This window comes from Homalodisca vitripennis, chromosome 1, assembly GCF_021130785.1.
Source record: "Homalodisca vitripennis isolate AUS2020 chromosome 1, UT_GWSS_2.1, whole genome shotgun sequence".
Taxonomy (NCBI): domain Eukaryota; kingdom Metazoa; phylum Arthropoda; class Insecta; order Hemiptera; family Cicadellidae; genus Homalodisca; species Homalodisca vitripennis.
Genome location: NC_060207.1, coordinates 77,804,921 through 77,824,291, shown reverse-complemented (window position 1 = coordinate 77,824,291; position 19,371 = coordinate 77,804,921). Strand labels below are relative to the sequence as shown.

Below are 19,371 nucleotides of genomic sequence, written 5' to 3'. Positions count from 1 at the left end.
TTGGATCAGACTCCATATAAATCCACACTTGGTGGACAGACAGTTTTAATAATAGTGTTGTCAAGCAGAAACGAATAGTGCAAATTGCACGATATTTGAGACTAAACTCAATCGTGTGGGTTTTGCTTGGATTAAATATTACTTTGTTTTCAGTGAATCACCTGAAAAGTTGTGGGATGTTATATGCACTCCAGTTAATCCAGCTGAGTGACTGTGATACACAGGTCGTCGCTTGTTTACATACCACTTCGGATTTATCCGTATTTCATCAGTATAATAGCTCATGTGCCGAAGTCACATAGCAATCAGAGCTGCAGCCCCGCACTGCATCTTGATTGTATCATGATTTGATACAATGACAAGAGTTCAGTAGCAAATTTTTACCACCTAAACGTGAGTCTGTGGAACAGACTTACAATAGTCATTGTTACTTTTCTCTTGTACTATTATTATGAGAGCTATTTTTATTCCACCTATGACGTTTAGGGTCTCTGTTAATACAATTTTAAGTTCAATAGAAAATCGCCCGTCCGTTATGGTCAAGAGTTTTGCTCTATAATGTGTTCCACAAATTCTTTGTAAATCTAAGCTTTTTACCGGTAGTTTTGCTCTTGGACCTTGACTAATTATTCATATGACTGCTGAAAAGTTATGTAATTTGATTATTTATTAAATATTTTACTATTCTTTGGTAATAGTTGGTAACATAGCAAAAATAATGTTTAGGGGAGGGAAAATCCCAAACATTACAAGCTACAGAGGAAGAAACGGAAGCTGCTAGCTACGAAGGAAAAGATGACTATCGCAGATCTTAGTTGTATTGGAAAGTAGCCCATTACCATGGAGAGTGATAAAACACTAATATTGCGCAACAGTCACGTCATACCTACAACTCTCGATGCTGATGTGGAGTAGTTAAATAAGACGCTTAATACTACATGACGTTTTAGTAGTATACGACGTTATACAGAATGTTCAAAATGTACCTAAATGAAAACTACTGATTGTACGTGAATCAAGCCAAAGAGCATAAAAAGAACAGTTTTTGTGGAACACATAATAAGTAAAACTTGTATATACATCAAGTAGGTATGGTGGAAATGGTTGATTCAATGCGAATGTTGAGTTCAGCTCCTTTTCACCTTCTACTTCATGTAGCATCTAAATCTGACGCTGTCACAGACTTGACTACTGGAATCTGGAGTCCACGTCCGTTTGAAGAGAGATCCAAAACAAGTCTACACTTCATTTTACAGTCTGTTAATCGTTACAGTCTATCTCTGACGACAAAACGATTAAAACGGTTTGTTTTGGACTTCTTCGTCATAATGGTTCCCGAAAAGTTAAATCAATTGTTGTACTTAAACAACTTTGAATTGCGGTAAGAATGAATTATTTTTCAAAGCAAGAAATTACACAACAAGATGACTACAATATATAAGTGGTTTGAATATACAAATAAACCTTCAGTGAATGGACAAATTGGCACGTACAATAATCGACGACCTGTTGAACTACTGTGAAGTTATCGACAGCAAACCTGGCAGTGTGAGAGCCTATTATTGAACGCGGCAATTGAACACTGTTAGAGCGTTAATAAATTCGGCCATCGCTTGCTCTTTAACAGTGAAGTGTCGTAACATTGCCGAGTAAATGGTGTCAAAATAGTAGAATCCAGTGGGAGCAAAAATAAAAATGTAGGGAATTATTGTAATTATTGAATATTAGCATATTATACGTACCTATGTGAATATATATATATATATATATATATATATATATATTTACATTTTTATTTTTTATTTATATATACTATAACAATTTAAATGGGCAATTAAGGTGGGTTTCTTAAAAGGCTTTTGTTCATATTAGAAGCGATAAAAGGTATGAATTAATTTTGGAGTGCAAATTTGGTTCTTGACAATGGCCGTTAAATAAATCATACTGAAATATGGTTCCTTCATGTAACAAGAGATAGCGAAGCATATCCGTTTCAATATAAGATGAAACAGTAGTTTATTGCCGATTGATCCTTGAATATAGAACCCAGACTTGAAATATATTAGCGATCCATAATATTTATCGAATTAAAATCAGCACAGGAGCAAGAAATTGTCGAAAAATATCAACATTGCACAGCTAGTTTGAACGAGGTATTCATATTGTTAGTTACTGAATTAAAACAATGTGTTATTGATATAGCTCAAAATTGAGTAAAAATAAAAAATTAAATTCATTTGTTACGAAATATACCTAGTTGTTTCAAATGTAAAAGGCTATTAAAGATTTATTACATTTTTAACAGAAATAATCATTTCCAATAATAAAAATATGTTTTGGCCTATAACAAAAAGTTTAATCTACATAAAAATGTTATTTTAATTTGATCGAAATTGTGGAAACTCACACTTCATCCTATTATCCCAATTATTCTAAAAGTCTGGTCAGTGTACATGGTATAACCAATTTATATATATATATTTTTTTTTTGTTTTTCTTGTGTTCGTGTGTATGTGAAAACTCCTCCTAAATGGCTGGACCAATTTTGATGAAATTTTTTGTGTGTTGCAGGGGATTCGAGAATGGTTTAGATTTACAATTTGGTCAAATTAAAAAAAATTATTTAGTTAATCTTTCATTTATAAATTGTTGTTGATGTTTGTGATGTTGTTGAGTGTTTTACATAGGATCCGGCAGATTGCGCTACGACACGTAATACAAATTGAACTGATACTTAACAGCTGTTAACAATTTCAGCTGAAGTTCATCAAAGAGGCAGAAACATTATTGTTTACATTTAAAATTTAGAAAACTGTTATTGTAAAGTGCTTGATCAGTAGTGTAATGCAGGTCGCATAGAATACGTCATTGCCTAATTTTAAATTTAGATTGCACCAATGATCAATAAACTATTCAATGCAATGAAAATACTATTAAACGCTATTATGAAAACAACCTCATTGTACAAATCCGTGAATGTTTGCACATAATGTAATTGGATTTGGTTAGATCGAAGGTAAAGGAAAAGAGTGGAAAGAATACGCTTTATGATCGAAATTGGTTTTCGTTGATACATTTTCTTGAAGGCACATTCCTCAATAATACTGGAGATATCTTAGGCAGAAAATTAATTTTAACAGACCGAATTTGATTCTATATAACCTAATTAGTTTGTTGTTCTGAATAACTTATCAACACTTAGCAAAAACCACGAAAGATAGAGGCAGGAAATATGGTACATACCTTCATAATGCGCCCAAGAGGCTCACGAAGGAACGACTTTCAACTATCTCAGCAATGTTTAGAACGTGTTAGAAAAAGAATACGTGAATATAGTGTACTGTTTTTCAACGGTAAATTGCGTGCAAAGCCGCGGGCAACTGCTAGTGATGTATAAGAAAGTTTTCCTCGAATTTGGCTCTATCCATTTTTAAAATAGGTTGCATTTACAAATGAAAAAAAAAAATTGTATCTAAGATAGTCAGAGAAATTAAGTATAGCTGTTCATTCTCTGACTGAAAGTCAAATTTAATCATTTGAGTAAGAAATTACAACTTACAAATGTCAGCATCTTCCTCACCCTTCCTCTCACTCTCTCGACGTGACGTAACTGAAAGGGTAAACAAAACACACGCACAACATTGACACAGTTGAATCCACTCTGCCCGTGACGTCACGTAGTACCCGGTGGGTGGTGTAACGTTGTCGTGGAGGGTGGTGGGGGGGGGCGTTAGGAGGAGTACAGTTTGGGATAAATTCTGGGTAAATGGAGCACGATCCACCAGCACTGGGTAACGGCTCAGTTCAGATCGATTGGAGGCCGTCCTGTAGATTGCTGTCATTTTGTAGCCCACTGCTAATCCAATGTATCTTTTCGGCATTTGAATTTTTCAAAACAATTCCGAATGTCATGGTTAAGTATGTTGTTCAAATATATCAAACTTTACGGTAATTGCGATTTAAAACACGCAATTTAATTAACCATTGCGTACTATTTAATATTATAGTCTGTGAAATCTATTTAGTTAAGTAATTATTGTACGAATACACAAGAAATAAATATTTATAAGTTTTAAAATTTCTGTTGATTATTTTTAAGACGTCCTTGAAGTATTGAAATAGGTATTTCAGATTCATACTACTCTATTTCTCTAAATTAACAAAATACAAATAATTAATAATACTTTTAAATTAACCGTTGAGAATCAAGGTGTTGAAGACAACAAATCATAAATTTTAATTCATGTACACCATTTTGAATTTGTAAAGACATCTACATCTATAAACAACTAATGCTAGTAATTTTGACCAGAAAGTATTATACCTGGAAATAAAGGTATATAACTCATTCTCCTAAAAGTTGTATACTTGGTCATGGTCTATAATATAATGGTCCATTGTTGATCTTACGAGTTTGGTCTAACATTTTGTAGCTAAATATGTCTCTTCAAAGCGAGGGCGAAGTATTTCTAGATATGAACTGCGTTAGAAATTTTTCGACATGGTATAAACCGTGTTCTTGCTGACACAAATTGAAACAATAATCTAGGGTTTTCTGTTCATACCATGTCGCAACGTTGCTAATTAATACAATTAAAATCTTGGATTATTACAGTCACGATGAGAAAAACCATCATAAGTCAACAGATGTTGAACCGGCTTCTTTATCAGAGATTGCCGGGAATAAGCTGATATTGGTTACTGATTGGTTGCGATTCAGTTAAACACGATTCAGTTTTCCCTGTACAATATGCGGGTGTGAATTACTGGCTAGTTTCGTCGCAATGTGACATACATCTCTGATAATAATCAATATACCAACTATGTAAGCTAACAGTTAAACACAGCAAGACTGACTTGATTCACGACTATAAAAGTTTCGTCGCAGTGTGACATACATCTCTGATAATTACCAATATACCAACTATGTAAGCTAACAGTTAAACACAGCAAGACTGACATGATTCACGACTATAACAGTATCGTCGCGTTGTGACATACATCTCTGATAATAATCAATATACCAACTATGTAAGCTAACAGTTAAACACAGCAAGACTGACTTGATTCACGACTATAAAAGTTTCGTCGCAGTGTGACATACATCTCTGATAATTACCAATATACCAACTATGTAAGCTAACAGTTAAACACAGCAAGACTGACTTGATTCACGACTATAAAAGTTTCGTCGCAGTGTGACATACATCTCTGATAATTACCAATATACCAACTATGTAAGCTAACAGTTAAACACAGCAAGACTGACATGATTCACGACTATAACAGTATCGTCGCGTTGTGACATACATCTCTGATAATAATCAATATACCAACTATGTAAGCTAACAGTTAAACATAGCAAGACTGACTTGATTCACGACTATAAAAGTTTCGTCGCAGTGTGACATACATCTCTGATAATTACCAATATACCAACTATGTAAGCTAACAGTTAAACACAGCAAGACTGACTTGATTCACGACTATAAAAGTTTCGTCGCAGTGTGACATACATCTCTGATAATTACCAATATACCAACTATGTAAGCTAACAGTTAAACACAGCAAGACTGACTTGATTCACGACTATAAAAGTTTCGTCGCAGTGTGACATACATCTCTGATAATTACCAATATACCAACTATGTAAGCTAACAGTTAAACACAGCAAGACTGACATGATTCACGACTATAACAGTATCGTCGCGTTGTGACATACATCTCTGATAATAATCAATATACCAACTATGTAAGCTAACAGTTAAACACAGCAAGACTGACTTGATTCACGACTATAAAAGTTTCGTCGCAGTGTGACATACATCTCTGATAATTACCAATATACCAACTATGTAAGCTAACAGTTAAACAGAGCAAGACTGACTTGATTCACGACTATAAAAGTTTCGTCGCAGTGTGACATACATCTCTGATAATTACCAATATACCAACTATGTAAGCTAACAGTTAAACACAGCAAGACTGACATGATTCACGACTATAAAAGTTTCGTCGCAGTGTGACATACATCTCTGATAATTACCAATATACCAACTATGTAAGCTAACAGTTAAACACAGCAAGACTGACTTGATTCACGACTATAACAGTATCGTCGCGTTGTGACATACATCTCTGATAATTACCAATATACCAACTATATAAGCTAACAGTTAAACACAGCAAGACTGACTTGATTCACGACTATAAAAGTTTCGTCGCAGTGTGACATACATCTCTGATAATTACCAATATACCAACTATATAAGCTAACAGTTAAACACAGCAAGACTGACTTGATTCACGACTATAAAAGTTTCGTCGCAGTGTGACATACATCTCTGATAATTACCAATATACCAACTATATAAGCTAACAGTTAAACACAGCAAGACTGACTTGATTCACGACTATAACAGTATCGTCACGTTGTGACATACATCTCTGATAATTACCAATATACCAACTATGTAAGCTAACAGTTAAACACAGCAAGACTGACATGATTCACGACTATAAAAGTTTCGTCGCAATGTGACATACATCTCTGATAATAATCAATATACCAACTATGTAAGCTAACAGTTAAACACAGCAAGACTGACTTGATTCACGACTATAAAAGTTTCGTCGCAGTGTGACATACATCTCTGATAATTACCAATATACCAACTATGTAAGCTAACAGTTAAACACAGCAAGACTGACATGATTCACGACTATAACAGTATCGTCGCGTTGTGACATACATCTCTGATAATTACCAATATACCAACTATATAAGCTAACAGTTAAACACAGCAAGACTGACTTGATTCACGACTATAACAGTATCGTCGCGTTGTGACATACATCTCTGATAATTACCAATATACCAACTATGTAAGCTAACAGTTAAACACAGCAAGACTGACATGATTCACGACTATAAAAGTTTCGTCGCAGTGTGACATACATCTCTGATAATTACCAATATACCAACTATGTAAGCTAACAGTTAAACACAGCAAGACTGACATGATTCACGACTATAACAGTATCGTCGCGTTGTGACATACATCTCTGATAATTACCAATATACCAACTATATAAGCTAACAGTTAAACACAGCAAGACTGACTTGATTCACGACTATAACAGTATCGTCGCGTTGTGACATACATCTCTGATAATTACCAATATACCAACTATGTAAGCTAACAGTTAAACACAGCAAGACTGACTTGATTCAAGACTATAACAGTATCGACGCGTTGTGACATACATCTCTGATAATTACCAATATACCAACTATGTAAGCTAACAGCTAGCTGAAGCAACTTACTCTTTAAAGATATTTACTTTGTTTTGTGCAAGTCTTATTATATTTTTAATGGTTGGGCACCTTATAGATATATTCACTGTATAGTAGTTTGAAATAGTCGTTTACCACGAAATACATCTGTGATATAAACTGAAACTTTTTAAACTACATGTATATTAAAATTAATTATCTATTTAATGAAAACCCATTTCTTATTTAATAATATACTCACATATTTGACATGTATAGATAAGATTTTATAAATTATTAGAATTTTTATTATTGTGTCATAATTAATCATGATTAAATTATTAACAGAGAATAATTATTCTTTGTAGACATCACTGGCATAGATCAACTCATTGCCAAATATTGTAAGTTGAATGTTCCTTAACTTAAATAAGAATGTAGCATATTTGCAAAGAAACCGTGGTATAAAACCACCGAAACAACGTCTTGTAATTTTTAAGGCCTTATAAAACATCAATCAATTGTGTGGTCTCTTTATTCTTACCAATTCAGAACTCGTTTAAATCAATTTGAAGGATTATATTAAGGCAATTAAGCTGTATTAGTTTAATTTAATTTTTAATACTTAGATTACTAATAAACGTAATTTTAATATAGTAGCTTATACATATTTAGAGTTATATTGATGTTCTCTGCTCCTATACATAACATGTATGGCCTATGGTCGGTCGTTTTATCTTTTATCAGAAGCTACATGTGCGAGGTCATCAAAGCATAAAGGACTTCAAATATTTGTATCAGGTATATCATGTCGTAAATAATAAATCGAAAATCAAAATAACAAATAATAGTAGTAATAAATTAAACAAGTCCTAATGATGCTCTGTTACATACGATTTTGTGAAGGAAATGTATATGTATAACCTTCTGGCTGGTGAAAATAGTTATTAAATTAGTAGCTTAACCTAGTAGTTACTGACCACGTTAAACGGTATTTTTAACAGTTTTTATAGACAAATCTAAAAAATTACTTCTGATTGTATTGCTCAAAAAAGATAACAGTCAAATAATATAAGCAGAAATAGAGTATTTAATTTGTTTAAATATATTTTCTTTTTACAAAACCTACAAAATTAATGTTAATTTATGGTGAGAAACAGAGCTGTTTAGTAATCTGTTATGTAGTAATAGGAAATACGCTGATTTAGTGTCAGAAGCTATTAGTGTATGCAAATTATATATGTGAATGCTATTGAACTCTCTCAATTAAACACACACGATATCATCGTTCTACTGATTGATTTCGACCGTTCAAGTGTATCTATATAATTCGGTCATGGAATCCAGAACTGTAATTATCACAATTATAATAGCTGTATGGAAATATTTTGTTAATTATTTCACATTTTTGCGTTATAAATAACTACATACATATATGCATAGCCTTTCATATATAATACTGTCTTTTTACTGCTTCTATAATTTACTGTTATCTTTTTACCATGAAATTAGAAGACATTTTTGAGATTTATCTTAAAAAATTAAGAAAACTATAATTTTTAACGTAAATTCAGTAACGTACCACTCTGATCTACTAATTTATTAATTATTCTCACCAGTCAGAAAGCAACTAATTATCATTCGGAGTTATTTTAATGTAAAATGTATTATTATTATTTGTGAAATGGTATACCTTGTATAATATGATATACGAATATTTAACTTTTTACACGTTTATTACCTTGATTCATGTTCCTTCTGATGAAGCCATATATACGGCTTACGAACTCTGAGATAGTTCGGTCTTCGTGTCAAGACAAAAGAAATGTAATATCAGGTCAGAAATGTGTTATTTACCATCTGTCAGTGGGTACGTGTTTTAAAATGTTTTATTTAAAAACCAGTAAAAATGTTTAAAATCTAAAATGTTACACAATTATATTTCTTGCAGCATTAAATCAAGAGAAAATTAATATTGTCACGTTTTGAGATAGAGGACATTTAAGTTTTAAAGTATAATATCGAAAGAATCTAATAAGATTATAAAATAGTTTACTGATTAATAGAAGTTTTAAAACACTTAAATACAAACATTGATACCTAAAACAGAAAATTCGTCCTAGAAATTATGTAGATGCTAGCTTTTCACTGCTGTATTGTACACCAGCATTTTAATTTTTTACATATTTACGGCACCATTACGGTTTTATTACTGAAAATATGTAATGTAATATGTAAATGTGTATTATGTAAATAAATCTAAATTATTTACTGAACAATGTTTATAATCTAGGTGTCGAAATGTGTTTTTATACGTTTCAATATATACCTAGGTGTAAATATATATATATATATATATATATATATATATATATATATATATATATATATATATTGTAAGACGTACGTAATTATTAGTGTAACAAAATTCATAGAATCAATGTACAGATGGTTGCTGGAAAGGAAGTCTTGTATTACAATTCGAGACAAACATCCTCCGGATGTAAGTGGATACGCACATCCGCCCAGACACCGATGATGAACAAACAGGAAATGCTTGTTTAAGCAGCGGAAATGCTTATTTCTAAAAACCGTGCGCCGATGTAAGGGACAGCCATGCTGATATGAAACATTGGTACTCACCAATTATGATGGCGAGTTTTGGCATAGGCGTGGTCATGGAGAGCTGGCGGGAGAACAACATCAAAACTGAAGAACAAAGAAGAAAGGAGAAAGTTGAGGACGGGAATTCGAAAAGCGACGTTTGGGAGTGCCAGTGCTTGTGTTCGTGTGCGGGAAAAATATCTTTAGGCGTAATAAGTGTCAAGTGCAATAAAATGTAAGTAATTTTAGGAACTTAGTATTATATATATCAGGGTTCATTAATAATTTACAATTCCAAGGTACCTGTACCTAATATAATGAAAAGCAAAGATTATAATGTGTAAAAATCAAATGAATAGTTTAATATTGAAATTCATATTTTCTTATTTCATATATTTTATTTAAATGTTCACAATTTCGAAAATGTAAATTTATGTAAATGTTTAGATATTTTAAAAGAAAGTTTCTCACGTTAGTCCATGAACTCATATTTATTGCAACACTACAAAATTACTAGTAAATTTTATAGTGAATTAAATTAAAAATAAATTGTAATGAATAATTTAATATTAAACATGTCTTCAAAGTATTAAGGTATTAAAATTTGTGCTTAATATGTCGGTTGACGTTATCAATTGTTAATTAAAATTTTAATCAATTTAATGAGATGTTGTCACAAATAAAATATGTGTTGGTTCATTTGAGGGTGTTGTACTGCCAATCTAACCTATTATTAAATCCTCTCTCAGCAGCCCTTGCTCACAATACATCATAATATATTTATTTATTTTTTTATTTGTTTTATATATATATAGAAACCTTCGTACTATATATATGTGTATGAAGGTTTCTAACGTAAAACGTAATATAACATTTATATACGTTAAAAATTTATTTATCTATGGACAGCAAGATTCAAAATCAGTGTATATTTGTGATAGTAGCTCTGTGAAGTAGATGTTTGTTGACCTTTATGGGTTTGTGTATTATTTTATTGTAAGTTTAATTTTATACAGTTATTTTTAATACCCAGTAATGCTTTTTAAATTATAGTAAATATAATGATTTTTTTTATATATGAGTGGCAAATATTTAACATGTCTTTAGTTTAACCAAAGAGACAAGTTTAAAAAAGGTGGAATACTCTTCAAAATGTACCAAAAAATAAGAAATTTTAAGCTTTCCTGGGGAGCTGTTGTGAAGCATCATTACTCATTCAACATTCTACTTGTTGTCGCAAATAATAAATAACGTGCGAATTCACTGAGGTGTCATAAGAAATCTAATCTAATTTTCTCATATAAATGTGTATTATTCTTTTGATTAATCACGTAATAGTGAATTAATGCCCCTGTCTACTTAATCCTAAACAGTCAGCTCTTAGTGTCAGTCATAATGGAAACAGGAGAATACGTAGACTTCACTGGTTCAGTTTGCGTGTAAGAAAGACCAGGAGTTTTCTCACTAAAAACTGTGTTGCCACTTTTTTTTATCACACATCATCTATTTACAAAATCTGTATAAGCTGTGTTTTTAATGATGATTAATGTGAGAGTTTAAAAAGATATTTGATTAAATCAAAAGTCACTATACTACTTGATATAAATACATTTATTCAGCTTGGGAACATTTGTAGTAATGACGATACGTATTCTTATACACTTTATGAATTAGTATTATTGAAATAACAAATTTTAACTTTCATATTATTGGAAATTTTTATAACTTTACTTACAACTTGTGTTTGAGGAAATTAGAAAATCCAGAGATAAATCTCTCTTTTACAGGGCTTCCGTTTGTGTATTAACTAGCCACTGTTACAGCGTACAAGAAATATAAAACTCCTTGTAATATAAATTGCGTATAAAGTGTTATTATGTTGTGAGTTTTAATTCTGAAAATCCTTTTAATTTAATCATTATTAAATTTTAATAATGATTAATTTGAAATTCAAATATAAAAGTAATTTCCAACGTAATTAGGAATACTAGTACAGTTAAAAGATTTATGAAGCATTTCATTACGTTCTTCACTTTTGACATGTTTATTACACGAGAGGAGTTTCATTAAAGGAACCTAATTACGCGGTGTTAAAAATGTGGCGTGATTTCAAAGAGGTCTATAATTAATCATGTCTTATTCAAGAGGAAACATCTTATTACATATTAATTCATTCGCACATACATTGGAACAAAATTTTCAAATGATAACTTAAATATCACGCCGTTAGCTTCAAACAGTATAACTTAGATATCAGATCTGTGGCCACCGTTTTAAGGCGTTATTATACATAGTTAAATCGTATTAACAGTATGTACTTGCTGTGGTTAGCATTCCAGGCGTGGTGTTTTAAACTGACTACTCAGAACAGTATAACTTAGATATCAGATCTGTGGCCACCGTTTTAAGGCGTTATTATACATAGTTAAATCGTATTAACAGTATGTACTTGCTGTGGTTAGCATTCCAGGCGGGGTGTTTTAAACTGACTACTCAGAACAGTATAACTTAGATATCAGATCTGTGGCCACCGTTTTAAGGCGTTATTATACATAGTTAAATCGTATTAACAGTATGTACTTGCTGTGGTTAGCATTCCAGGCGTGGTGTTTTAAACTGACTACTCAGAACAGTATAACTTAGATATCAGATCTGTGGCCACCGTTTTAAGGCGTTATTATACATAGTTAAATCGTATTAACAGTATGTACTTGCTGTGGTTAGCATTCCAGGCGGGGTGTTTTAAACTGACTACTCAGAACAGTATAACTTAAATATCAGATCTGTGGCCACCGTTTTAAGGCGTTATTATACATAGTTAAATCGTATTAACAGTATGTACTTGCTGTGGTTAGCATTCCAGGCGGGGTGTTTTAAACTGACTACTCAGAACAGTATAACTTAGATATCAGATCTGTGGCCACCGTTTTAAGGCGTTATTATACATAGTTAAATCGTATTAACAGTATGTACTTGCTGTGGTTAGCATTCCAGGCGGGGTGTTTTAAACTGACTACTCAGAACAGTATAACTTAGATATCAGATCTGTGGCCACCGTTTTAAGGCGTTATTATACATAGTTAAATCGTATTAACAGTATGTACTTGCTGTGGTTAGCATTCCAGGCGGGGTGTTTTAAACTGACTACCCAGAACAGTATAACTTAGATATCAGATCTGTGGCCACCGTTTTAAGGCGTTATTATACATAGTTAAATCGTATTAACAGTATGTACTTGCTGTGGTTAGCATTCCAGGCGGGGTGTTTTAAACTGACTACTCAGAACAGTATAACTTAGATATCAGATCTGTGGCCACCGTTTTAAGGCGTTATTATACATAGTTAAATCGTATTAACAGTATGTACTTGCTGTGGTTAGCATTCCAGGCGGGGTGTTTTAAACTGACTACTCAGAACAGTATAACTTAAATATCAGATCTGTGGCCACCGTTTTAAGGCGTTATTATACATAGTTAAATCGTATTAACAGTATGTACTTGCTGTGGTTAGCATTCCAGGCGTGGTGTTTTAAACTGACTACTCAGAACAGTATAACTTAGATATCAGATCTGTGGCCACCGTTTTAAGGCGTTATTATACATAGTTAAATCGTATTAACAGTATGTACTTGCTGTGGTTAGCATTCCAGGCGGGGTGTTTTAAACTGACTACTCAGAACAGTATAACTTAGATATCAGATCTGTGGCCACCGTTTTAAGGCGTTATTATACATAGTTAAATCGTATTAACAGTATGTACTTGCTGTGGTTAGCATTCCAGGCGTGGTGTTTTAAACTGACTACTCAGAACAGTATAACTTAGATATCAGATCTGTGGCCACCGTTTTAAGGCGTTATTATACATAGTTAAATCGTATTAACAGTATGTACTTGCTGTGGTTAGCATTCCAGGCGGGGTGTTTTAAACTGACTACTCAGAACAGTATAACTTAGATATCAGATCTGTGGCCACCGTTTTAAGGCGTTATTATACATAGTTAAATCGTATTAACAGTATGTACTTGCTGTGGTTAGCATTCCAGGCGGGGTGTTTTAAACTGACTACTCAGAACAGTATAACTTAAATATCAGATCTGTGGCCACCGTTTTAAGGCGTTATTATACATAGTTAAATCGTATTAACAGTATGTACTTGCTGTGGTTAGCATTCCAGGCGGGGTGTTTTAAACTGACTACTCAGAACAGTATAACTTAAATATCAGATCTGTGGCCACCGTTTTAAGGCGTTATTATACATAGTTAAATCGTATTAACAGTATGTACTTGCTGTGGTTAGCATTCCAGGCGTGGTGTTTTAAACTGACTACTCAGAACAGTATAACTTAGATATCAGATCTGTGGCCACCGTTTTAAGGCGTTATTATACATAGTTAAATCGTATTAACAGTATGTACTTGCTGTGGTTAGCATTCCAGGCGTGGTGTTTTAAACTGACTACTCAGAACAGTATAACTTAGATATCAGATCTGTGGCCACCGTTTTAAGGCGTTATTATACATAGTTAAATCGTATTAACAGTATGTACTTGCTGTGGTTAGCATTCCAGGCGGGGTGTTTTAAACTGACTACTCAGAACAGTATAACTTAGATATCAGATCTGTGGCCACCGTTTTAAGGTGTTATTATACATAGTTAAATCGTATTAACAGTATGTACTTGCTGTGGTTAGCATTCCAGGCGTGGTGTTTTAAACTGACTACTCAGAACAGTATAACTTAGATATCAGATCTGTGGCCACCGTTTTAAGGCGTTATTATACATAGTTAAATCGTATTAACAGTATGTACTTGCTGTGGTTAGCATTCCAGGCGTGGTGTTTTAAACTGACTACTCAGAACAGTATAACTTAGATATCAGATCTGTGGCCACCGTTTTAAGGCGTTATTATACATAGTTAAATCGTATTAACAGTATGTACTTGTGTGGTTAGCATTCCAGGCGGGGTGTTTTAAACTGACTACTCAGAACAGTATAACTTAGATATCAGATCTGTGGCCACCGTTTTAAGGTGTTATTATACATAGTTAAATCGTATTAACAGTATGTACTTGCTGTGGTTAGCATTCCAGGCGGGGTGTTTTAAACTGACTACTCAGAACAGTATAACTTAGATATCAGATCTGTGGCCACCGTTTTAAGGCGTTATTATACATAGTTAAATCGTATTAACAGTATGTACTTGTGTGGTTAGCATTCCAGGCGGGGTGTTTTAAACTGACTACTCAGAACAGTATAACTTAGATATCAGATCTGTGGCCACCGTTTTAAGGTGTTATTATACATAGTTAAATCGTATTAACAGTATGTACTTGCTGTGGTTAGCATTCCAGGCGTGGTGTTTTAAACTGACTACTCAGAACAGTATACAGTATTTTAATCGGGAATCGTTTAATTTATTTTTATTTTTTGTAATGTTTTAATTACAGTTCGTGTAAAGATGTTTTCGAAGACAGAAAAATATTTAACTTATTAATTGTTATCGTTCAATGAGGATTAACTGATTAAGGGCGTTTAAAATGGTAGTGTGGTCCAGCTTAAAGTGGGCATGAAAAAGGACTGATGATAAGGATATATTTTTATTGTATGTATGTGATTAGGCAAAATAACATCAATAAATTTTTATATGTAGGGTGTCCCAGAACTCTTTACCAATATTTTCTGGTGTTATTCCGGACCAAAGACAAACCGAACTATAATTTTTTTTTCTATTTCCATCCACGGTACCGCTGCGATCGCAGTTCCGCACACGCGCGGCAATTATTTTGACTCAAGGAGAAAAAACTACGCTATTTTATACTCGCTGCTGCCGACGAGTGCTTTGTATAACTTTTTATAATGTCAGTGCTAAATGAAAATGCCACTGCTTGTGAAATAAGATCTGTGATTTGTTTTATAAATGCAAAGAAAGTTAAACCAATTGGCATTTTCGTCAAATCTGCGGTTTATGGAGAGAATGCTATGATTGATTCAGTTGCTAGTAGATGGGTCTGACGTGATAAAGTGCACAATGAGGAACGAAGTGGATGCACGTTTTTGGTTACTGATGAACAACTCATGTATAACAAACTCATACCTCTATAACCTAAAGGCCTAATTACAGAAAAATGTTTAAATGTTTTAAAAGATTTATTTTCAGAATGGAAGATTTCTAAAATATTTATAATGGCATAAATAAAATGGTAAATATCTTTAAATGGCATATGATAAAAAAAGTTAAATTGATTACCTTTCAGTTCGAAAATTTAATTACAAATCTAACGATACCAAGTTTAAGCAATTCAGTTTATAAACAAAGCAGATAACCGAGTACTAAACAATTCCGCTCAGTAGAACGTGTGGCGGACAAGTGGTAACTGCTGAATAGCTGCTCTTTGACTGTCCCACAATAGCACGGGAGCAGTACGCCATATATGGTAGTCTGGACAAAGTTTGTTTACCCCCTCCCCAGGACTAATTTCCCCAGGAGGATCTGGTCGGCTGTTTTCGGTGGTTTGTAGAACCGCTGAAACCTTAGACTAGTTGACCTCAAGGTATACTTCCGGGGTGCGCAAAAGGCCCTTGAAGCTAAGTGCATGGCAAAAGACCGCTCCTTACAAGAAGAAAACCAACACATTTTATTATTATATATCTTCGAATAGGGACTTATATCATGAACATTTTTATAGGGCTTACCTGTTCTATTTTTCAATCTCACTTAAATGAGCGCCCTTTTTTGAAAGATAGTATCTAAAAAGAGTAATGATTATGTCATAGTATAGCGAATAAAAATTCCTTTTCATTAAAAAGTGAAGGACTTTAGTGTAGACCTACAATTTACTGTCGTCAGATTTCCAAATATTTATAACACTTTTTGATTAATTTTAGTTATATCTAATAATAAATAGATATAGTTAAACTAAATCTCGTCGGTTATCAATTCCCATGGTACGCTCTTGTAAAATATTGACATGTCATCTGTAAATTATTTCCAAGTAAGTCACTTATCGACTTTCTTGTTTTCTCTAGAGCTTAAATATTGTTATAAATGGAAAAATCTGCAACAAAACAGACATAGGGCCAGTAAAGATTAAGGTCTGAAACAGCCTGTACCATTTCCCCATCAATCAAAGTAAACATTAAAATATGACTAACAGTTGCGTAGACCCTTATTAGTGATAATAATCGTGTACTTTAGCAATGAAATCTCTTTTATTTATTCTCTAAAATACTTTTGTTATTACTCCAGATGTTTCTCAGTTGAATTTTAGTATAATTCATGTGTACAATTTAGTAGAAGCTGGTATTTAATTTTCTCAAAATTAAGCATTAGTATTCTTTATCTACATACTACGAAAGTGTTCAAAATATGTCGGAAACATAGAGTGGCATCAATCTCTCCCGCGTGTTAGAAATTTTCCTTATACTCTATTGATCGGATTAGCCATCACAATACCACTTGGGGAATAACTTATCATTGTATGAGAAAGAAAGAGATGAATTTGTGAGGCAGCGAGAACCTCTTTCCATCTAGTCAAGCAGCGGTTGTAAAGGCACTTTAGCAAACACTTCTTAAATTTCAATACTACATGCATAACATTTTTCTTTTGCTCTTAAAACTTCGTCATATATATACTCGCATTAACAAGGAGCGCCAAGGCTTTGTATTTTTAATTTTTAAATGTGCTTAATGTTGTGTGTGCGGGCGATAGTTCCTCTGAAACGGTGTTGAAAATTAGTATATTTTTACTTCGCTTGTCAGTGTTATTAGTAAACCGTTGTTAAAATTATTTTTCAAGTAAACTGTTGTAGAGTAAAATAATAAATGATGTTATTTATCTTATTTATTGTTTTTAGGTAGATTTTGTATACAAAGTTGGCTTATTACAATTAATTGTGTTCTTGGTAGCACTTACATACGCACATTTGTGCATATCTCACGTAGCATGACTCTCAAAGCTCAAAACCTCCCCTGTACTAAAGTTATAATGTGTCCTATAGAAACGATAACTGTCTCAAAAAGCCCAAACAATTTAAAATGTTATAAATATCTCGGCCACTTTCTTTGACCAGCTTGGTACACAATTAAGTTCCAATATGGTGGTCATTAAAATATTTATAATATTCACATGTCACAAATTTGATGGCCCAAGAGGAAAAGTAAGAAGTGTTATGGAATACATATGTTTTGTAATAAACCATTTTTCAGCAACTTTCTTTTCGTCCGTGGTTGCAGATAAGCACCCTTTTATAAAGCTCAGAAAAGGATTCGGAATGCTCCACCTCACAGAGCGATTGCTCAGCTGAAAACAGGGTAAATTTATCTGAAATATACATTTTTTATGTTTCTTAGTTTAAGAAATTCGACAAATACCGAAGCCAATAGAGCGGACTGGCAAGCGTAATGCAAACTTGACAAACCTAATGCCTAGTTTACACAGAAAGAACTTTACAAACCCGTAAATAACACTGAAGCATTAATGCTGCACTAATTATTATGAGTTTGCAAGCGAACTTCAAACTTCACTACGGGTTGTGATTAATTGCTGTAAGCACTTGCTACAAGACAAGTAGCATGAGCGCGAGCAGAGCTGTCCCTGTGTTTGACGTTGCTAGGCGATAAACGACGCACGGCGTTGGGTAGGCAATGTGACTACACGCTTCCGATGCTATTATTGCGCTAACACAGTAGGACTGTTGGTCTGCAAGCAACTACAATACATAAGGTATTGGAGAAAATTCAACACAGTCTTAAAATAACAAAATAAAAACAAAGTACATATTCAATTTGTTTAATAACTCCATGTGTTAATTAAAAAATAATATGAACATTCAACATAATGTTTACGGTCTACGAAGATTTTTTATTTTGAATCTGTAATTTAAACGTGACACGTCTAATAATAAGAGATTTATTTTTTGTGAGATTTATTAGGTCAGATGAATGAATCTATCCCGATATTGGTATTACGTTGAGTTTCTAATAACTTAATATTAGCGAAACTAATAAGATTGTGAGTTCTGAGCTCTGATTATCTACATCAAAAAATATAAATTTCCGCGTAAAACGTGTAGAATTTATTTAAAACATTTTTTAAAATTTTAATTAAGTATTTTAAGTTGTTAGGTTATGAAGGTTTTAAAAACAAATACAACCAACATCAAACACTAACTATTCGGTTTACAAGTTCCTACTTATAATCTGACATGATTTTCTAACAAATATATTTTAATAATACAATATGATACAGTTTTATTACAGTAGTATATCAAGATGTGCAATGAAAAAGAATTACATCATCCGTTCAACATTAACATAAAATTTACATAAACATGTTTATTTCTTATTTCTTATATGTTGGTCAGAAATGTCATAACGTCTAAATAATTTTATGATGATAGTTACTGCATAGATGTTGACGAAAATAACTCACCGTTTAACTACAAGGGGCGCGCGACACCTATCAACTAACGTCCCACTGCCGACTGACTGGC

At 32.9% G+C, this 19,371-nt stretch overlaps 1 protein-coding gene across 2 annotated transcripts in view; it reads right to left on the bottom strand.

Annotated features, from left to right (window-relative positions):
- The window catches only part of LOC124365278 (sodium-dependent neutral amino acid transporter B(0)AT3), a 66,773-nt gene extending 47,402 nt beyond the window's left edge, over window positions 1-19,371 (bottom strand). For both annotated transcript variants that reach the window (XR_006922732.1, XM_046821242.1), the window contains exon 1: window positions 19,311-19,371. The gene's annotated coding sequence lies outside the window, so the exon portion shown is untranslated. The remainder of the gene's footprint in view (window positions 1-19,310) is intronic.